General features: G+C 40.2%; 1 protein-coding gene across 4 annotated transcripts in view; it reads left to right on the plus strand.

Annotated features, from left to right (window-relative positions):
• The first annotated feature begins 18,200 nt into the window (after positions 1-18,200).
• Positions 18,201-23,373, plus strand: part of NAV3 (neuron navigator 3) — a 484,909-nt gene continuing 479,736 nt past the window's right edge. For 2 of the 4 annotated variants that reach the window (XM_068999483.1, XM_068999475.1), the window contains exons 1-2: positions 18,201-18,349; positions 18,466-18,509. The gene's annotated coding sequence lies outside the window, so the exon portion shown is untranslated. Of the gene's footprint in view, positions 18,510-23,373 lie in introns of all 4 variants that reach the window. The other 2 variants (XM_068999468.1, XM_068999461.1) reach the window with 1 other exon arrangement.

The raw sequence follows: 23,373 nt of genomic DNA on the forward strand, positions 1-23,373 counted from the left end.
GCTGAAAAATATTTGTTTGCTCTCCATGGAACATAACTGCTATTTAATATCTGCTTGTAATAATCAGTTTGGTTAGTGTGAACACCATGAAAAACCACCAAATTGGAAATGTGCTGTCCCGTACTCCTTCTCACAGCTGGATTTGGATTGTTTTCTGAATGACAAGGGCAGAAGCAGGAGTGAGTCCCTCATCAGACAGGCCATGGTTTAGCCCACATGCTCAAGTTTCTGTTCACTGAGAGCTGGAGTAAGTGATCTCTAACTGCTTATGCAGGTGCTTTCTTGGTTTTTATTTCCATTGGTGGGGACTAGTTGCTATTATAGGGAAGGGGAATTTTGACCTTGGTTGGCTGCCAGATGCCCATCCAGCCACTGTCTCACTCTTCCTCATCAACAGGATGGGGGAAGAAAATAAACTCATTTATTGAGATAAGGAGAGGGAGGTAACTCACGGATTACCATCACGGGCAAAACAGGCTTAACTTGGGGAAGATTAATTTAATGTTCTCCTGGTTAAAAACAGACTAGGACAGTGACAAACAAAGACAGGACTAGCAACCACTTTCCCCACCTCCTTCTTCTCAGGCTCAGTTCACTCTTAAGTGTTCTACCTCTCTCACCCCCCAGCTGGTGCAGGGGGATGGAGAATGGGCATTGTGGTCAGTTCATAATATTTCATCTCTGCCGCTCCATCATCCTCCCACTCTTCCCCTGCTCCAGCTTAGGGTTCCTACCACAGGATAGAGCCCTTCATGAACTGCTCCAGGGTGGGTCTCCCCCATAGGCTGCAGTTCTTCACAAGCTGCTCCAGCTTTGGTAATAGCAGTCAAAGCTCATAGCGATCAGCACAGAAATGAAGACCTGCACATTTCCCTACAGGGCAGTGATTAAGATGTAAGAGAAGTGGTGGGCAAGAGAAGGTGTGAACTTCTGACTTCATGCTGGCACCATATATGTGTTAAATCTGGTGAAATTATGAGGAAATGTGTTTCTTCAAGAAGGATGGCCCTCAAAAACATCATGTCTTCTTTACCTTAACTAGACAGATCACTTCATCCCGTGTGATGACTTAATCTCACGCTTGAGGATCAGTAGCATACTGTCATTTAGGACCATGGGCTTTATGAGGAAAGGCTGGAAGAATTGGAACACTGCACTTTATAAGGGATAGCAAGAAGGAAAATCTGAGAAAGGAATAATGTGTTTTTGTTTAAACATTTGACGGTGATAGATGTTGGCTAGTGTTGTTTTCCAGACCACAGTTGCTTGAAGGCAGTAAAGTTCATTTTTTCTGACAGGCCACAGCTAGAGCATTGTTTGAAGCACTGTTTCTTGGCTATGCTGTTAAATAGAAACTTAGTAAGCATCCATATTTTTACAGTTCTAAAGCTCTGTCTGGTCTGAGATTTAGCAGATATACGTGTCTCTCTGGAGATAGAGTCAGTTCTTGTTGGAAAGCTGCTCATAATTTTCTTTGGATATTTTATGTATATCTCAAATTAGGAAAATGCCTAGTAAAAACCTGGTACCATTTTATAGTTAGAGCTATGTTCAAATAATCTTTTCTAGAAAGGTGCTAAGACTTTGAAAATAGTGCTGATTTCCTAGCATGAGCATGGTAGATAGTTTAGCAAAAATCTTTTATTTTCTAGAATTGTACATCTTCAAAATTTATCCTTTGCCATAAATTCAGTTCTGAAATCTGACGTTTTGTTTAAAGAGAAAATGGTTTCTTGACTCTTATTGCTGCAAAGACAATCTTAAAAAATGTGAAGGGAAGTGTGCCTTCCTTCATGATCTTGACAAGGTGAAATATGAGAACCTCATTTGAGAGGTTATTAACTCTGAAACTTAGTGCTTTGATAATTTTAAGCCTTGCTCAACTACTTCACAAAGGACAGTGCTGTCCTTTTTAGTGGATGCTGCTTCTTTGCTGGCCTGTACTATCATCATTAATAGCTATATTGATTCAGTCATTCATTTTTATATTTAATTCATTACAAAGTGCAGCCACTGAAGAGGTTACATAATCCAGAAATCTCAGTGCACTAAATTGGAAGTTGGAAGAAGGAAGCTATAAAGGGACCCTTGCTTCCTCTTTATCACAGGAGTTGTCTTTGTTTTCTTGGTATTTCTGACATATTTACACACTCTCATTTGGGTAGCTTTTGAATTTTGTTCTTCCCCTCCATATCTACATGTTGCTGCCAGGAATTTTTGTTTGTTTGTTTGTTTGTTTTGACAGTGTTATTGGCTCTACGCCATCAGATTCCTGCAACACTGCAGTAATAGTAAACCAGTGGCTATATAGGAAAGCATAGGTGAAGGAGAGAGGACATCATTATTTTCCATGTTTTTGCAGTTACAGAGATCTAATGCATTCACTAGTGCTATTTATATATGTGCCACTAAGCACTCAATATCAAGTCAATCTCAGTTTTAAAACAAAACATGGCTTAAAAATTCTCTAATAAAATCCCAATGCACTGAAATGTGAAAGAGAGTTTCTTTTGTTTAAACATACTTCTTTTGGTTTCAAAGACTACTATCTCCCTATGATGGAGTTGAGGAAAGTAATTGCTTGCAAAGCAGATCTATGACAGTTCTTCTTCCAAAGTGTAAAGCTTTGGAAGGGGTAGAAAATGGAGGTAGGTGGACATTTGAGTCTTAAATCACGTGGGATATCAATAGATAGGCTGAAGTGTTAGAGATGGTCTAGGGGGATGAGAAATGGAACAGGTGGTTTACAGTACATGCAAGCATGAGCTGGCTTTCTTCAGGTTGGGAATGGGACTCAGAGCTGTGAGGTAAAGGATGCTTCTAGCAGACAATGTTGCTCATGCCCAGACAGTTCACAGAGTGGGCCGGTGACATGTAAGCATCCATGCCAGCTTTGGTTCCTTGGGAAGGCCTGGCAAGGCTGGAGGAGCCTTATTTTGAGGACATGCTTAGAAGAACTCTGTGGTGGATAACCTGTGCCTGAAGCATGGGGATTGTCCGCTTAACAGAGAAGCACAGGGGAGAAACGCAGAGAGTATCTGGGAAGGGACAAACTCCAGCATAATCCTACTGTCACCTCTAGATTTCAAAAAAATCCAATAGCTACTTCTTCTAAGAACACACAATCCCCTTCTATTACAGGCAGTAGAGTATCACATTGTGTGTGCTAATTTGAAGTTCTCTTTATAATTTACTTCATTTGCAAATCATGTCATTCAATTTCCATGACATGCAAACCAAAGCTCCTGAGTGAAATATGTTGTTTTAAGAAAAAGTGAACAGCAGAATAAACCAAGTAAGAGCAGGTTCCATGGCTCTTCCCCTTTGGAGAACATACAGCAATGAGATTTAGAAAAGGGAGAGGCAGGGCTTGCAGTAGAGAAATGTATAGTGGTGACTGACAACCAAAGCATGAAGAATAAAGGGACCCACATTTTCAATTAACCATGTCCAAGATCAGGCTTCAAAAATATGAGATAGTCTCTATGTAAACTATGCATAATCTTTGCCAGTCTGTGTCCACATGAGACATTATCACAATGTGCATTAGAATGGGCTGCCAGAGGCAAATGCTTGTGTAATAACTCCCCTAAGTGAATAAAAAAAAAAAAGCCAAACTTGTGTGGTGTCAGCTGCAACATTTCATTTGTTGGCAGCCATTTTCCATTTGGGAAGCATGCTCTGCAAGTGTCAGAAACACACCCTTTACACCCAAGAAGAAGGGACAGAGAAATGGAACACATTAGGCTATGTATTTTTGTTTGGTTTTAATATTTTTTCTCCGTCTTTTTCTTTTGGACATCTTTATCACTCATGTATATACATTTTCACTAATTTAATATACTGCTAGTCATCAGAGGTATACAGTACTGCAAAGTCTAAATTTGTATCTGAATCAGCTTTTCTGTGCTATTTTAATGATCTATTACAGTCATCTATACATTTTTCCATATGGATGTCTTTTAGTGGTAGGAATAATAAAGTGTTTGATTTATACCTGAATCAAAGACGGATTCTGCTGATAAGGAAAATCCAAAATAGCTTAATTATAGCTTAACATTGTCTGGCAGGTATATCTGACACTAGACATAGTACAAAGTATCTTGTGGATGCTGCAGGTGTTTCCTCTCCATTCAGAGAGGTGCAGCTGGTGAAAATACCTTGTCTTTGAAGACATGGCAGGTTCCTCAGTAGCTATGAGCTAAATTTGCTAAGCTAAATTTGTTGATTCATGTGCAGTATTGTGCTGGAACATTCTCCTAAAGTGAAATCAATTTTTTAGACGTAGTCTGACAAATTTTCTGCGTGGAAGTACGTATTTGCTCTGCATTTAGGTTCCAATTTCAGAAGCGCCATACTGGTCTGAAGTCTATGCTTTCTGACAGCTGTTAAGACTGCAGACCTCTCAGTCATGGACACAGTAGGAAAATGGCACTTTCTTTGAGATAAACCTTGGTTATTAAGTAGTTGCAAAGACTAATGCATTGCCCCCTCTATCCCCTATGAACATCTCAGTGTGTGGTTTGGCTTTGCATATATCATGGTGTGAGTAGAGGCTGTGTTCGGTAGGGGCAGTCCCACGCTTCCTTCATCTCATCTGTTTCCCTGGCTTACGTTGTACCGGGTTGAGCAATCTGTGAGTGCAGAGTGAGTCAGTTCAGCCAACTGATTGGATTGAAAACCTTCTTTTGGCAGATTGATCTTCCGCCAGGCAGGTCACTGCGCCAGCTGGTGCTGTGGTCGCATGGTTGCTACTTGTAATGCTAGGGAGGAGTCTGGTGCGAGAGTGCTTCTTTCCATGGTAGCCCATGGTTTCACCAGCCTGAGTGTAACTTAGTACTGAATTTCAGGATTGGTGCCTGGATTCTGAAGCCTGGTGAGTGGATTTAATGCAGTCATTTGTTACGCAATTCATGCTGGACTGGTTTTCAGTCTCCAGAAACACTGAACTGTAACTGCCAACAAGCTCTGAAATTGCATTAGTCTTTATGAAGGGGTTTTTGTCTTTACATATTATGTGTGATTACAAGCTAAAATGAATACTGTTAAAAAGTGTTGGTTTTTTTTGTTTTTTTCTCTATTCATTGCTACCCGTATTTGTCAAGGTACTGATGTAGAGTTAACTAGTCTGTAGTGACCTGGATTCTCTGTGCATTTTCTAAAGTTCATTCTCAGAAAGTGTTTTCTTTAGCCCATGGACATCTCCTCTGTTTATTTTTGTTTTGGTTATTATCATACCCCTCCCCATAAGCAAGTAAGGAGAATTAATGTAAGCAGGTGGCCTTTTGTGTTGCATGAGAGATGAGGGAAGTGCTCTTTCAGTACAGACCTGTGCAAGCTCTCGAGCAGCTCTTTCAAGAGCAGCAATTACAGGCAACCATCACACAGAAGCACTTTACAGAACACAGAGAAAAAGCAGCTGTTCGCTCAAGGCAGCTCCTGAGCCCAGACAGGAACTTTCCTTCTGATCCCTGGGAAGTCCTGAGATCGCTCTTTAGGGTGTTTGGTAGACTCTGTAGATCCAGGTGTTTCCTCGCAGGATGGACGATGCTCCAAAGTTTTGGGGTGCATTACTCCAATATTTGGTCCCATTTTAGTATCTCCTTATTAGGTTTTTGGTGGAGAGAGATCTGTTATCCTCTAAGGAGAGGGAAGGAACTTGCTTTGTCTTATGACTGCAAATGTGTTACTTTGTCTCTTACCAATTTTGTTTTTCTCTTCCATTAATGCTTTTGTCACTTATTGTAACAACTCTTGCCATCCACTTTTCTTATTTGTGTTGGTATTCATTCTTTTAATTTGATGTTAAGGCATTTCACTTTACTTCCAAAGCCCTCCTAGTGGTGTATGGACTATTGCCTTTATGATGCCAGTTATAAACGCTTTTGCAAAACTTTCATGTTAGCGCTTGAGTGTTTTCTCCAGCCCTTACTTGGTGACAGTCCCATAAGAATCTGCAAACGTGTTTTGGGGGTATGTGGTGCGTATGTTTGTTTTGCCTCAGATTCCTCCTCTGTTGTAATGTTTTAAAACCCATGGCATGTTGTCTTGGCTAGTTGTCAGACATATCCTTTCTCTGTTATTTCTATCTCTTTTTCCTTCCCCTCCTTTCTCATCTCTTCCCACATGTAAGCTCTCTATGACAGGAAAATTAGTTTTGATTTCTTTTGAAGACAGTCAAGCCCACTGGGGGCTTGGTCTGTGATAAGGACCACTCAGTTGCTTAGGCATGTGCTACTACCTGATCTCCCTAGTCCATGGAAATTTTTTCTGCAGTGCCTGCTCCTCAGCCTTAGTACTTTATTTTTCCTTCCAGCAGATCTTTTACCCCAATCCAACAATTACCACTGTTCTCATTTTTATAAATTTTGGAAAACAAGTCACAGCTCAAAAAAGTCTAAATATTTCACCCAAAGTAAAAAAAAATAAAAAAGAAAAATCAGGTATCTTGTGTGTTCTTGTTTTGTTATAATCTTAATTAATAATGGTAGCTTAATTACAGTCATTGTGATTGGAAGCTCTCTCATATGGAACATGATGTTTACTACATGTATGGAAAACATGCTGTAGAAATAGAACTAGGATTTTGAAGCTGACAGGCTGTGCTTGAATAACCCAGCTGAATAAATTATTTCTCTCATTCTTGGGATGGCAAGTTTATCTCACCCTCCCAGATTTCTCTTTTCTCTCAATTTTATCATCTTCTTCTTCTCAGTAACAATATCACAATATTCCTCCTCTTCTCTTAGCATTAATTGTCACAGTTCTATACTATAGATAAATATTTCTAAGGTCATAATTGCACTTTTAAAATTTCCATTGCTATTTTGTGAAATGTGTCAAATAGCTTAATGAAAAGTTGTCTTAAAGGACGTGGGCTTTTAATATAATTGGAAAAAATGTGAAAAATATTTATGACTAAAACACAGTTACTAGAGAACCACTTTGTAAAACTCTGAGAACAAGATCGACTCAAAAATTCTTCACTGAAATAAAAAGCAATTTGAAATCAACATGTATGTAATAGAGAGTAGAAATCAATTCTTCAATTAGGAACAAGTTATTTCTAATAAAAACCAGTAATAAAACACAATAATTTCCTCTTTTTTTTTCCTTTTTTTTTATATAATGGACTGTATTTCACTGTGATCATTGTACTTGCCTTATACATGTATGAAATAAAAATTTTTGTTCAGTGAGTGCTGCTTAAGGCTCTGAACCCTGGAAAATCCCATATTTAACCTGAAGCACTTATGTAAGAAAATATCAGTAATAAAGCTTAACTGCCTAGTATCTCAGTATAAAAATGTAATTTTACATCTATGTGAAATACACTGCTGCATTTGGAACCAAATCTTGGACAATATCAGATGATGCCAAAATGCTGATCAATTAACAAAGACTGTGGATAATTACAAAATTAGCCAAGAACTGTGAGACCCCATTAGGTGATTTCCCAGGGCAGTGTTGCTTATTTTATGAAGATGGTATTTGCTTAAGATTTTTATATGCATATATATTTGCTCTTTTTTATCCTTTCAAGCCCTTAGGACAGCTTATAATCCTTTGGGTTGTCCTTTGCTTAGATTTTTACTCCTCGCCTCGCCTCTCCTCGCCTCGCCTCGCCTCGCCTCCCCTCCCCTCCTCTCCCCTCCCCTCCCCTCCCCTCCCCTCCCCTCCCCTCCCCTCCCCTCCCCTCCCCTCCCCTCCCCTCCCCTCCCCTCCCCTCCCCTCCCCTCCCCTCCCCTCCCCTCCCCTCCCCTCCCCTCCCCTCCCCTCCCCTCCCCTCCCCTCCCCTCCCCTCCCCTCCCCTCCATAGCTCACGTGAATCAGGAGCACAAAATAAACTTTTCATGCCACCCCTTTTATACCTTTTTATAACTTCTGTATTCTTAGTGCGTTTTGCCTACATTCTTGGACTTGTCAAGCTAAGAGACTCAACATTTTAGAAGCCTCGTAGTTAGAGGTTAGTGTGCCCCAGACCCCAAGGTCCTCTCCAGAACACATTCTGTAAACTAAGATAGAACCATCCAGGGGAAGGTTCCTTGGGGAGGGGGGCTCCCTTGAGCCTCTCATTGGGGAATCTTTGATAGATATGCTAATTAGTAAAACCTATAATGTTATACCCAATTGATTGTGGGGTCATTGTGGTGTGCATTTTGGCACATTCCACCTGAACGTAGTGCACCTAAGGATCCTTAAAATAAATACAGAGGTAAAATCCCTTTTTCCCTTCTAACTGTGTTTGATTCTTGATTTTAAGACCAGAAAAAGGCATCACTTTGGATGCATGCAATACTGATTCCATTCTTTTGTTCAAGACAGTCTTTCTTGCTTTATACTATGAAAGTGAAACATCCTCTGCTTGACCTCCAAAAGACCTTCTGACATGTTGCACACTATTTCCTGATGTTGTGTACTCTATGTTTCATAGTATCTGTTTCACTGCCCAATATTATTTCATTCTCTTTACTGATCTCCATGTTCTACTTGTTTCTTCTTACATGTCTGGTTGTTATAAAACCTCTCTTCTCCTCTGGGAAATAGCAGCTGCTCGAGCTCAGTACTTAACTGATGCACACCAGATCAAAGAGCTGAAGATGGGTCTTTAATCCGAAAGTTCATTCAATTGCAGTTTATGAAAGACTCCTGAAACTTCCTGGATCAAACCACTGAGATAGTTGCCTCATGCTATTTTTTCATTATACTCAGGCATCTACTTGTAAAGAATCCAGATACTGACACAAATCACTCAAATGCTTGAGCAAGGATGGGAAGATCACTCCCTCATAGCATATGATAGGGACAGTGCTGGATGGAAAATATGACATTTGCCTTGTGATTTCTATGCCAATGGGAGACCTATTTCCTAGAGTCACTGACTTTCTAACCAAGTCATTGACTCCTTAACTGAGGCCACTTCTCTCCTTCCTGCCCCAGATATCATAACAACAGATTCTGGGCTGAAAAAGATGGTTACAGGTGGACAGCAGAATTTCAAAAGTTGTAGGAACATGAGTGGCTTGAGCCCTGCAAAAAGCATGTGCATTGAAGTGCAGAGAAGGTTTTTAGGACATTCCTCCATGAGCAGCACCAGTCCAGTGGCATTTTCCATCATCAGTCAATATAGCTCTAATTGTGGTTTAGGTTAATAGAGGCTTCAGTCATGAACAAGACAACTGTAATAATATCATACATCTTTTTTCTATCATATTCCCTGCACAGCAGAGCTCTTCCCACCATTTCTTTCCCTTTTAATCCAGCTTATCCATGTTTTCAGGCTAAAAAATTCATCCTTGACTAATAATACTGATAGAGAAAAGACTTTGTTTGATACAGTTCTCTGGTTGAAACGTTAGACACTGTTTTCAGCTTCCAGGAAGAAATAAAACAAAATGGTGTTGAAATCATTTGTGACAAAGCAGGAAATGGCTTGGCCATGCTTTCTTACTCTTGTCCTCAAACATGATTATGTTCTTCTGCTTATTGTATATTGCCTTATCAGCATGAGGATTAGACTTTGCAATGAATAAATTATGAGGAAAAAAGTATACTGCTATCCAAGAATAACCAGTCTTATTGGATACTGCATTCAGGAGGATGCTCAAGCAGTATTAGAGGTAGTTTCTGACTTCTGTAGTGTATTGTTGTAAGAAAAGGGTACTGTCCCTCTGACTTTTCATGTTCTCCACTGTTATTGGTCTGTTCTTCTTTGTGTAAAGCCATTGGAAAAATTATAGCTCCATGTGAAGCATTTGCTAAAATGATTGGTATACAGATAAATAATGTAGGGAAGAGATAGAGAGATTTAGAAAAGAAGCTCCGAAATAGAAAGTGGACATAGATGGACAACTCCTTTTAATAGTGAAATATTTCTGCTCAGGTGTGTTCCTGAGATACTGGCATCCCAAACTTAGCATATGTTTGCATACGTTTGTGCCAGTTTGCACACGACCTGTGTGCAAGCATGTTGACAATAAAGGTTTCTTCTTGTCACTATCCCTGGCAGCAGCTGGGCTCAGCCACACGTGATTAGACCCAGGGACCCAACATCTTTGTGGGCTGAACCCCTGTCAGGGTACCTCCCCACCACCCACTGCTACCAGCTGTATCAGTGTAGGAATTACTGTTCTGTCCTTTGGAGAAGACTAAGAGAGCAACTCTTCCAAACCAAACTGTTCTATGACTCTGTATACCTGCTTTCACTCCCATGGAGGTTTTAAGCAACAAGACTCAGCCCAGGCTGTGGGGCTTCATGGCTGTAAGAAGTTCCATTGAGGGCTGGCCTCTTCTCCCAAGCAACTAGCAAAAAGACAAAGGGAAATGGCCTCATGTTGCACCAAGGGAGGTTCAGGGTGGTTATTGGGAAAGTTCTCTTCATTGAAAGGGTGGTTAAGCATTGAAGCAGGCTCGCCAAGGAAGTGGTGGAGCTACTTGGAAGTGTTCAAAAAATGAATGGACATGGCACTTTGTGATATGGTTTAGCAGGCATGGTGGTATTCAGTTGGAAGTTGAACTGGATGGTCTTGGAGGTCTTCTCCAACTTTAATGATTCTATCTGGAGGGTTGAATGCTTTCAGATAGCTTCACCCTGCAGCTTCACTCAAGAAAGGGAAGCTTGACCAGCTGATTGGAGTCCCACCTTTAATGGATATCCAAAGCTGTGCAGGCAACTCAGACACGCAGCACCATGCACTCTAGCTCAGAAGACTGTGTGTGGGGAGTAGAATGTCCTGGCTTAAACCCAGGTGAGAACACACATTCATTTCTACAATGAGAACAGTCAGAAGAAACATTTGGCAAGGGGAAGCATCCCCACTGAGGGCAGTGACAAGGAAGGAATTGCACATGTGGTCTGTACTTTGCAGTCACTGAGTGGCAGCAGGCACCCTGTGAAGTTCACAGCTGCTACCTCTAAATCTTGCTTGTGTTTCCCTGTGGTCTTACTCTGGGACTCTGCTTCCTACAAGTAGTGCTCACCCCTCATGGGATGCAGGGCACATGGAAGGAGAAAGGAGCCATCCCTGGTACAAGAGAGAAGCATCATGCTACAGCCTGGATCATAGCTAGTGTTTTCCAAGAGGGAGTTGGACCCATGACCCAATCTACCCAGCCTTGGGTGAGAGCAGTCTATCCCCAGTGATTTTAATAATGAAAGAAAGAGACCATTTAACATTCTTCCTCTGTGCCCTGGAGTCCTTGTAGATAGGCCAGAAATATCTAGCCTTCAATGCTTTCCAATGCAAATTTGATTTATTTGTTACTGCCAAAATGTGTGCTTTCTGTTTTGTTTACATTTGGAGAATTGTGGTCTTATACAAATTCTCATCACTTCAAAGTAAAATAACCTATTCCTTGATATTGCTTTCAAACTTCAAAGATAGACTGAGGGGCTGGAAGTGTCAATATGTTATTAATTTTACAGTGGCAAGTTCCTGGCACCAGTCATTCAGATGAAGAGCTGTGATGAAGTGGAGCAGTTTAAAATTACAGCAAGTTCAAGGTAGATACAGTACCTCATTCACAGTATCTTCAGGCAAAATACTGAGATGAAATTGGTGAACTTTGGTGGATTGTTTGTTAATCACACCAATGGAGAGAATTGATGAAATAACCGGCCCTTGCAAGGTAGGGTGCAGCCATTCATTTCTATCCTGTCATTCATGCAGTTTGTGCAAGAAACAGCTTTTAGAAAATGATTACAATTGATGCAAGTAGTAGGTAGTGCAGATGCAACTCGTGAATTCTAGCAATGCCCATTTCACAGGGGCAGGGGAGACAAAATGCACTTTCATTTTTCTCCCAATCATATTTGATGAAGATGAACTAGATTTGTGTGATTACAGACAGAAAAATAGCTCTGAGGGAAGGGTATCACCTTGCCTTGCATACTGAGCCCCCAGAGTGCTGAACTGTATTTGCTCATGTCCATGGAGGAAAGGAAGATTGTGCCACAGCGCCAGTACAGCAGTGAAGTAGCAGGCTTCAAAGATGCTCTGTGTGTCCGTCCTCATGTGTTATACTGAAGTCCTTTCACATATACTGGCATCTCTTTTCACACAAATTTAACGTGAAAAGTCCATGTTTCAGAGCCTCACTGAAGCAATGTGATTTTTCTGCGTAGTTACCTTTAACCTCACACTGCCACTGTAATAAGTGCCAGTTCATTATGGCAGTCAGAATGCTCTTTCTCAGGTTGCTGAGGCTCTCTGATGTGTTGCTGCTGCCATGCATCCAGAAACGAACCATCACGATCCTCTCTTGTATTAGTGGATTGTGACACATGCTCCTGTTCTGTCCTGTCCCATTCCCATGACTTCACCATCTATCCTTTTCTTGCAGTGGCTGTGCTGCTTTTTGACACTATAAACCTATTTAATCCATTGAAATGGCAGAAGACTCCAAGGTTTCCTGCATGAAGTGTTTTTGTGATGTTTTGGTGTTCACACACAGTGCTTGCTCTCACTGAGCAGACAGTGATGAGGAAGGAGGTAGCCAGAAGAGCTGGGGAGACCTTACCTGGTGGGCCCCTGTATTGCTCACCCAACTCACCTGATTTCAGCTGCCTCTGCTGAGGTCAGCTCGGTCCACCTGACACGTGAGCCTTGCAGCAGTGTCCAAGCAGGGTGCAGAGGCGGGCACAGAGACACCGTGCGTTGCTCTGGCAGTGCTTGTGTGGAAACGGGTCGGACTCCTTCCTGAAAGTATTCCCATCTCCTTCTCCAAACAGCAGCAAATACAAACAATAACTCTGTGTGTGTACTTGAGGAAGAGCCCCAGACTGCTCTTATCTCTACAGCTGAGGAGGGAACCGTATGTCATGCTGAGGAGAGTGAAGGTGGTGTGTGCAAGGGGGACTGGGAATAGCAGCTCTGGCTCTTCTGATGCATTTGGAGGACATGGAGGAGTACTACGCAAGAGACAGTCCTGAGAAGCATTTGTGTTGAGAGTCCATGTTGAATCTGCAGTACTTTGTGCGTACTTTGATTTGCAAATGGCTGCATTCTATATGTAAATTACTGAAAAAAGATAAATGTGGAACCCCACAAAGTTGCTTTTAGTTAATGTGAGAATGGAATCCAATTTTAATGAATACAGCCTAAAATTTTAAATAGCTTTCACTTAATTGGAAAAATGTTTATTTGCTGTGTTCATCTTTTTTTCTTAATGAATATTTGAGATGTGCTTGGAATATATTGCATAACATCAATAAACATTTTACTAGCAATATGTCCGGATTTGTGTGTGTTTGAATAAGTTTACTTTCCTGTTTTTATACCAGATTGTAATGCAGGAACTCTATTATCCATCTTGCAGCCTGCAAAATAAGCGACAGTTTAATGACTCGCTGGGACTAATTAAAAATGAGTCTTGCTGTTCACTCCTTACTTTCACATAGACAAATTTGGAAGTAGCACATCAAAACTTTAGACAGCTTCTTGTCCTTTTATACATTCCACCTGATCTGTGAAAATAGCCTGCTCACTGCAGATACTTTCAGGTGGGAAAATTTTTCTCCTCTTTACAAGACTGTGAGGCCAGCATGCAGCTCTTTACAAAGGGAGCCAGGTTGCTCCCAGTCTCGTAGAGCAGAATCTGAGCTGGGTTTTCCAGAAGGTAAGCACAATGCCCAAGGGCTTTGGCTGTATAAGGGGCTGGACACAGTGGGAAAATAGCTTTTTTATGAACAAATGGAGCTGAGAGTGTGACAGGATGGTTTGCAATAAGTTGAGAGGGCAGAGGTGCAAAGGGCAAGAGACTGTAGCTGAGAATGGTGTTTAGAAAACTTATGTGCTGAAATGCTAGAGAAGTGGTAATAGCAGAGGATTTTCATAGACAAAGGGATTCACTACTTAGATTTTTTTATGGCTGTGTTCCTAATTTAAATGACAGGAGATGAGAATATGGAGGTTAAACATATTCTCTCTTCACCCCCCTCCCTTGCCTTTGGAGTTTTTTTTTTTTTTTCCCATGGTAGTATTTTTCAATTAATTCCTCAATTTGAAAAAAAAATGCTTTTCTTCTCAGACTATAGGAAAGCCTCTAGAATTAAACCATGAAGTGTTAGAGCTGTGTGATTTGTCAAATTCATGTTGAAAAAAGGTTTTATTTTTGTACATAAAGGAGGTGATATCAGTCTCCAGATCAAAGGATCTTTTTATCTATTCATTCCACCTAGTCTGGGTTTCATGAGGTTTCTAATTTTTTGATAGCAAGAATGACATAATAAAACAATCATGAAAACTATTTAAATCAAACTTACACTACTGGAAAGAGATAGAGGCATAGGAGAATGTTTCAATTTAATTTAATTCTAATTTTAACAGGAATAATTGAAGATTTCTTCTATCCAGATCTCTATTATTATTGAATTTTTAAGTAAATATACTTACTGCCTCTGTCTACCAGTCAAATTCTAATTTTTTTTTTTTAAATTCAGAAATATTGTGGATTTATGGCACTCCAAATTTCCATGGACAAGTAAACTATGATTAGGCAGGCAAGGAAACATCTTCCCTGCCAAATGAAATTGGCTTTCATGTTAATTACAGAAAATAATACTGTTACAATAAGATCAAAATTTCAAAAAGAAAAGATGAATACCTTTACTCATTACTAAATTAAAATGTTTGTGATGGCTAGTTTAGCAACAGCTTTCTCCAGCAAGCTTTCTCAGGGACTCTTCTGGCACCCTGAAACTTACACTGGGATTTCTAATGGTAGATACACTGACTCAGACATGTTGGGTTTATTGAACTAAGGATGTGGATAATAAATTGTTGAAAACATGGGGAGAAAAATGTTGCATCTCTTCACCTCCTCAAAATGTTCAATTAGTCCTGAGTACTATTTCTCAAGGTGTAAGGAAGTCTTAAATTGTAGACTATATATACTTCTAACATCTGTTTTTTCATATTTTTGTTAAATGTGTATTATCTATCTATATTAAATGTAGAATATACAAGACTTTTTGATCACTACCTGGAATCTATCCTTTCTAATTTTTTTTTTCTCTATGAACTTTAAATATCTTTCATGAGCAAATTAGAACACGGAATTGTGTGAAGAGCAGAAACGGCTAATTTATCTGGGAAAGGATAGCAGTATGAAGCCACCACACATTTTAGTCTAAAACTCCATTAATTTGTTGACTAGTAATGAAGCTTTTCAAAGCTTTATATCTGTTCTTTGTGTTTCTCCATTATTGAATATTCATCTTAGAGGCATGCAAAGGTGGAAGAAGTAATGCAAGGTAAGGTCATATGAACCTATTTTGGTTATGCCCTTTGTGCACCATATTTGATGGGAGTATTTCAAATGGCATATCTCAAATATAGTGACATCTGACTGGCTGGACATTGCAGACTCAAAAAGCTAAAACCTACTTAACTGCTCTCACTGCTCAGAGAGTTCCAAATCCCACATGCAAAGGTGGGATCTGACAGAAACTGTATATTTTTCTGGTAAGTGGAGAGGTTTTCATCTTATCCAGGCTGGGTTTTTTCCTTTGTAGGGCAACACCTGGTTCTTGAAATCAAAAGTAGAAGAAAAATTAGAAGACAGAAATATTGTGTGAATAGCAGAAATTGATAATTTATCTTGGAAAGGATTGTGATTAGCAGCTGCCACACAAATGTACAAGGTATGATCAAATGGTAATATGTGAACTCAAGTAGGTGTTTCAATCTCTCTAAAACATGTTATAAACAAGCCTTTTGAACTCATCAGGTGGGTTTTATATCCTTTGTATCATATTTCACTATAAAATAAATAGGTGTTTCCTGTTGCTGATGAACTGTTGAAACAACATACTCAAATGCAGAGAGGTTAAATTATCTATTCCTTATAGCAATTGGGCACTTCTTGAAGATCTAAAAATTATAACCTGATATTAGCAATTTCTTCTTTTTTCTTTTTATATAACCCCAAAATTGCATATACTTGAGATGTTGTCTGAACACACTCGACAACAGCTTTGCCTCACACCAAGCACTAAAAGAAATTAAAATTTGTAACATTTCCCTGTTTATTTCTGTCCCTACCAGCTGCCTTCCTTTGCTAGCACCAGTGGTTGTGTGTCAGCTTCATGAACCAGCTGGGGAAAAAAGCCCCATTCTCTGATCTGACTCATCACAAGTCTGTGTTCAGTAAGTGGCTAAAAATGAGAAGACCATGTAGAGAGTGAAAGTAATGGCCAAGGGGAATAAAGATAGGGGATGACTTCTGTATTTGGCAGCTGTGAGGATGAGGGTGGTTGCTGAGGACTGTAGGTTCATGTTAGACATAGCCAAGTGAAACTGCAGGCTGCCAGCCAAGGATAGTCCTGCTTCTTCTCTGTCCCTATTGATTGTAGGCCAAGTCTTTGGAAAGCAAACCAACCTAAACAGAAGTTCTCCGTTAGATCTGATCTTCAAGCGGACTTGTAACCTTCTCCTTGCTGTACCAAATGCAGGAGGTAGGAGTGACTTTACTCTCAAGGAATGGGATGTGCAGAAGAAAGGTGATAGCCTCATGTACAAACTGAACTTGTCAGACAGCAAATAGCAATCCTCATTCCTTGCTTTACATTACCTGCTGAAGCTGGGAAGTTCACTTGTCTAAGGTAGTGAGGCTCCATACGATTTTTATTGGCATTTGTTTCTCTGACTTCCTGGATTTTATAAAAAAAATTCCACCTTGGAGCTATAAAATATTTTCTGAAGAGCTGTAGACTGCTTATTTGGATCTCCCAAGACTTTAAATATCAATAGTGCTGTTATAAATTGTAGCCACCAAGACTGGCCTCCATAAACTACGATACTAAATGCGCAGTAAAGATGAACCCTTCTCTTAGAGTCTTGCAATTTAAATGAGGACTGAAAAAGAAGCTTTATTCTCCTTATTAAAGGTGAATTGCATCTTAGTGAAATTAAACAGGAAATGTTCCTTCTGCAAAAGTGAGTCAAATGCCTATTTTTATAAAATACCTCCCCCTTCCTTGGACTTGCTCAGAGACAAAAGAGAAGAAATCAGATTTTCTGAATCTCAGCCCTGAATCTTAACCGGTCATTCTGGTCATCTTTCTTTACTATATACTTTAAAAATAATTAAATTGCCTTATTAAGAGGAGGCAGAACTGCTTGGTTAATGCAGAGAAACTGATTAAATCCCTTATGCTGAGAGAAAGGTGCATTGGTTATTATTAAGCAACATGGCCTCGATGCAGCCTCAAGTTCAAAAGGTCATTAAACTATTGCCAGGAGCTGCTAAAGGAGAATTTCTCCATTTGCCTTTTGTTCTACATTCCTTCTTCAGGCATCTGCTGTAGAGGTCCATCACAAAAAACCCCCAAACCACTACACCGTTATAGCTGTCCCTAATTATGTGAAGAAGACAGAATGAAAAAGATTAATCTGGAGGGAAATAAAATAAAGTTAAAACTCCAGTTGACTCTCCAGGCAAATGAGATGAGAATGAGGGTCACTACTGGAATCACAATACTGGGCTAAATTGTCATCTGGTTGGGAGAAGAATATGGTCCCCGGTCTCAAAACTTTAAATCAGAAAACTTTCATGATCAAGGAGCTGTAGAAAGCCCTTTTGGTTTGCCAAGGAAGGTATGCTCATCTGACCTTCGGTAGGAGTGTGCCCATTTGATTTGTTAACATTTGTGTGCAGAAGCTGTCAATCTTGATTAACTGTTAAAGACTGAGTTAATACTGTCACTTTTAGATCAGTGTACAGGTAGGTGGTTCCGGGGTGGAAGAAGGCAGAAAGAAAACATGTCTGACTTTGGGTTTGTTCTTGTATCAACCCTTTCAGAACTGTGATGTCTGTATTTATGTTTCTTCCTGAAACATAAAACTTGCCAGAATGATGACCTCCAGTGTGAAAAGTATTTTAAGAAAGTTTCCTGTTACCGTTTATCCATTTTTCCTTTTCCTTTGCCTCTTGCTGCATAGGTTGTCTGAACCAGTGTGGTAAGTGAAAACTGGTGGTAGTAATGAGGCTGCAGACTTTTCTCTAATTGAACCCTGTTACTGTTCCCATTAAGTTGCAGGATGTGTGTTGCCTCATTAATCCAAACTACTGTTGTAATTTCTTCTCCCCGTTCCCCACCTCACCCTCAGCCTGTCATCAATGCAGATAAGGAACGCCCTGTCTTAGATGCCATGTGCAGGAATTAGCTGCTAATTGCTGCTACTTTTATTGGTCTGACTGGGACCACCTGGCAGTTCCTCAGTCAACCAGAGGGAGCTGTAGGGTGGTATTCATTGCTCTCAATAATGGATAAGACCTTGATGCACGTCTTAGTCGCTCAGTACCAAGAACAGAGGAGCTTGGCAGCCAGGTCACTGGAGCCTGTGTGGTGCGTCTGAGCTATCTGCTATTGCAGTAGAGGGAGGGCACCTCTTTAGAAAGGCAGGTCAGGAGACTGTCAGCACAAATTCTGTGTTCATATTGTCCGTGACTTTCCTTCTGAAGGTGGGCAGCTGGGGCTGCGGGAGCCTGGGATTCATCCACTGCAGGTAAGCATGTCTCTCTGGTCAGAGGTAGAAAGGTTTCTCTGTGTCATTATAACTATCCAATAACTAATGCACTCTCATACTCTGTGTTTATGAACTGGAAGTTGCTCTTGCTGCTATAATTTGTGCCATTTCGTGTGCGGGTGTGCTTGCACTGAGCCCCTGAAGGACTGTGGTGGACTCTGCTCTAGTGTTGTGCCCAGGCACAGGGTGTGTAGCAACCACTCCAGCTGGTGTGGGGAGAGTTAGTGAGTGTTTGTGATAGGTAGAGTACAAATCTGTCTGGATACTCTTACTAATGCTAGCTCCTACCATCCTTCCCCAACCCACCCTGGCTTTGCTGTTTTTTTTTTTCCCAGGGGGAATCACTGAAAATACCTATATGCTCTTTGGTGGGCTATTGCAACAGCTTTTTATTTTAATCTGTAGCTAGTGCTGATAGAGAAGGCTTATGTGGTTGGTTAGTGTGAGTTTGCTGCTCTTTGTTAGTGCTGTGATGGCTTTTTTTTTTCTTTGTGTAATTACAGATATATTTATCCAACTTTATGTGACAGTAATGTTCTGATTTATGGTGAGACACATAAATCAGGAATACTATGCATTGCAAAGCAGTTGAAAAACACAACATATTTTCAAAGAGATTTCATAATAGAGTATGTTTTTTATGGTGTTTGAGTATATTTTTTTGCCTCCATTCTACAGAAAAAGCATTAAAATGTAAGTTAGAATGGTAAAACTCATGGCAAAATGTTAATAAACAGTGGCTGTGTAGCTGTACAAAAGATCATGCTTACTTTGAATAAATTTTCACAGTCACATTCTTCTGGTTGCAGGATAATCTAAAGCTTCAGGAGTAAGAGAATTTTTATCACAATGCAAATGACTATTGAGGAAAAAAAAGAAATTTGATACTATATAAAATGGAAACTCTAGTCTCCAAATTTTTGTATACCAATTAAGATGAAATGTCATTTAAACTTGAAAATGAAAATGCTGCCCCTTTGAGGTAACATTTTTCTTCTTTATATTGTCAAAGACAACTGCAGTCACTGTGCCAATGCACCTTCAAGGTGCAGTGGTAGCATTCTGAAATTTGACAGGTTGAAGTTTGGAACTGAATTATAGTGACAGCCTTGGCACTTTCTACCTCCCTTTAAGGTAGAAACCCAGAAAACAGTACCCAGGTAATAATAATTGTGTGTGTTGGCATAATGTACATGCCTGAGAGAAAGCAAATAGGGCTAAAATGTACATAAATGATGAAATGAACTAGCAGAAATTGGTTGCTTAATAGATGTGATTTTTTTAAACTACAGGTCAAACTTAACCACCCTGGAAACCTTAAGGGTGATTCAAAGTGATCTCTTAAGGTGATAGGCTGCCTATAGGGGTGGTGATGCAAGTGCTTTCAGCACATGAATTATCTGTGACCTAGACTGCTGCCTTTCAATGGGTGCAGTCAACTGAAGGTCTCATTTGTTGGTATGTGGAAAAACAAGATGCTAGGTAAGCTGTTTTTCTACGCAGAAAACCTTTGCAGAGGCAGTGAAGAGTTACCATGTCTGGGGAGTGTGATTGGTGGCAAAGGAAAAGCAGAAATCACACGGCTGAGTAAAAACTTCCAAGCTTTTGAAAGAATAGCAAGGTTGGAGGGAGTTTTGGTTTATTTGTTTGGTTTTGCTTTGTCTTTTTTTTTTTTTTTTGGTTGCTGTTTTTGTGTTTGCTGGGGCTTTTTTTATGGTTTTGGTCGTTGTTTTTTGTTGTTTGGTTGTTGTTGTTTTTTAGATTTCTGGTCCTTTAGGATATATTCAATTTACGCCTTTGTATTTTTTTTTATTCTCTTAGACTATGAGATCCAGAATTCTCCTTTTGAAGTGGAAGTATAGGGGTGTTTTTAAGCTATTTTTACTTTTATAATTACAGATAGCAAATAATATGAGAAAAAAATAGTATTTGGTGTCGCTCAAATTATGTTGTCTTGCTTCCAGCTCCGTTTATTTGACAAGACTTCCTAGCATCTCTTTTGCTTTGGTCCTGAAACCCTCGAGACAGCTTTTGTTCTGCAGCAAGTAAGCTAAGAGCATGGAGAGTCAGCTGGTAATGTGATCCTGCAGATCCAGATACAGGGCTAAGTTTATGAAGGCAGCAAATGTGGCTCTGCCAAATGCTCTTGTCGTGTACTTTTGAAAGGACTTGTTGTCTGATAACTTCAGCTGTAAACCCCAGGCCAGCCCAAGCTCTCAGAAGGCTGCTCTGACTTGCATGAAGTGTCGCTCTGCCAGCCAGGAGCATCTGGAAGAGTAGGCTCCTGCTCTGATTTTCGTTGAGCGTCATGGGGTTCCAGGAGAGGTGGGATGGTGGGCACAAAAGTAAAACTATAGCTGGATGCAAATTAACTTTAAAATGTATCAAGCTAGTCATGAAGAGCTCTAGTTCATATTGTAGGTGGTGCTTTTAATCTAGCTTCCAGTGGAAGCCTATGTGCTTATTTCCAAGCATGATGTAGATGTGATCAGAAATTTCATAAGACTGTCTGCTTGGATTTCACTCTAGAGTATCTCCCATGTGATAATTTGTTGGAACCCTGGGTTTAGAAGATTTAGGTTTATGGGATATTGTGACATATATATGTGTAACAAGATGGAGGATTTTGGGTGTGGGTTTGCTCTTCTTTTTTCCTTCTTCTCCACAAATCTGGGAAATTTGGTATTGGTTGAAAAAACCCACAGTGTGGAACATGAATGTTTAGTTATTGGACTATAAGTTAAAATAAGTTAGTTGGCATTCCATAATTGGGTAATTTGGACCTTAAAAGACCTTGGAAGTTAAAACTCTGAGCCGTTTTCCATCTTCTTAACTAAGAAGCACATCCTGTGCAGCTGTACCATAGAGAAGAAAATAATAAACATCTAACTCCGAAGAACAACTCTGAGTAAAAGAACTCATGAAACAGAGGCAAAGAAGAAAAGAAATGAGAGAAAATTAATAACAATTGGTGTATTTATTAAGCTGTCTAATAAGCTTTATTCCTCCTGAAGATAAAGCAGCACTGAAAAAAACAGCAGGTAGACTGTGCGTTTGTAAAACTCCCTGTCTTAACAGGGAGCTTGCTTCTATTCTGGTGGAGTGCCAGTTCTGACATACTCTAAATAGCTTTTCATTATCACTTGATACCTGTACACATGAAAGTGTTAAAAGTGCTTATTTTTGTGCGTTTTATCACTGCTAAAAACTTGTTCTGTTGTGTATAAGTTTATTCTGAACACATGATATACATGATGTAAGTCACGACAGTTCTATGTGTTTTTCTCCTTTTCTCACCCCTACTGAATTTGAAGCAAGAAACTTCAGGTTCTTTGAAATCTGTAACAGTGAATACTTGCTGGGTGGTTAAGGATATATCTGCCTGTTTTCTCTATGTGTAGAAAGGCAGAAAGAAAATGGAAATATTCTTGTCAGAAATCTTACACTCAAAAGACAGAAAATTTAAAGATGGCCTTATTTCTTCTTCCTCACTGATATTGTTAGTTTAAATATTTCTTAGTGTAATTTTTCCTCCCCTCTATTGCCCATGGGAGGGCAGGAAAAATCTGAGATAAATGTCTTTGGAGCATTGCAGGTTTAAGGTCCCAGAGTGAAATCTGTGTTTGCTTCTGCAGGTCCCTGAGCCCTCAGGTGAATGGGTCCAGGGGGATCATGTGTTTTGCTATTTCAGTTTAGCACTTTAGTGAGGCCTCAAAGTGAAAGTCATCCACAGGCAGAATTCAGACTGTTTTTCACACGTGTTGGTGCTCATCAGGGAGCAGAGTCTGTTGGTGGAATTGGCTCAGCTACTTCTCTGATAATGCAGTCCTGATGCAGGAATTTGGACACTGTAGAGCCCTATTGCTTCTACTCTGGGCCTCTCACTCAGAGGAACCACTCAAAAATATTGGCTGTAGTGCATCAGGCTGCTCAATTTCTGAGTACAAGTCAGAGATGCCCTGGCTCCATTGGAAGAGGCTCTGCAATGATCCTTATGGGTTTTGCCTCCTTCATGCCTGGGTTGTGGGCCACAGTGCTAGACAGAAATAGCCCTCTTGTGTTCTTTTTTTTTTTTTTTTTTTTTTTTTGGAGATCCTGTGACACAGGTTTTGTCTAGGCTACAGAAGTAATTTCTGGGCTTAACACAAGCTTCTTGCACAAACTTTTCTCATTTTGTATGTGGTTTAAGGCTAATGTGTTCTATTTTGTATTGTACACTAGATGGGAGTGTCTTGGTGGAGATTTTCCAGGCAGGACTTGCTAGTATGATTTTGGATGGTTATAAGATCTTCAGAAGGGATAGGTGAGGAAGGAGAGTCAGTGGAGTGGCTCGGTACATTAGGGAGTGTTTTGACTATAGAGTGCACAAAGACAGTGATGATAAGGTTGAGTGCCTTACTTATGTAAGAATCAAGGAGAAGGCCAACATCCTGGTGGGGGTCTGTCACAGACCACACAACCAGGATGAAGAGGTAGATGAAGTATGCTATAAGCGACTGGCTGATGTTTTCTGATGTTTTGGGCTTGTGGGATGCTTTATCTTGATGGATGCCTGCTGGAAACTCGGTATAGTGGAGAGGATGCAGTCTAGGAGGTTTCTGGAGTGCATGGAAGATAAATTCCTGTCACAGCTGGTAAGTGAGCCTAGCAGGGCAGTGCCTTGCTGGACCTTCTGTTTATGAGCAGGGGGCTGGTGGGAGATGTGGTAGTCAGAGGTAGTCTTGGGCACAGCCACCACAAAATGGTAGTTTTTGATTCTTGGTGAAGTAACGAAGGGGGTGAACAAAACCTCTGGACTTTCAGAGGGTGGACTTTATCCTGTTGAGGACACTCATTTGGAGAG

Source organism: Aphelocoma coerulescens, chromosome 1A (assembly GCF_041296385.1).
Source record: "Aphelocoma coerulescens isolate FSJ_1873_10779 chromosome 1A, UR_Acoe_1.0, whole genome shotgun sequence".
In the NCBI taxonomy this organism is placed as follows: Eukaryota; Metazoa; Chordata; class Aves; order Passeriformes; family Corvidae; genus Aphelocoma; species Aphelocoma coerulescens.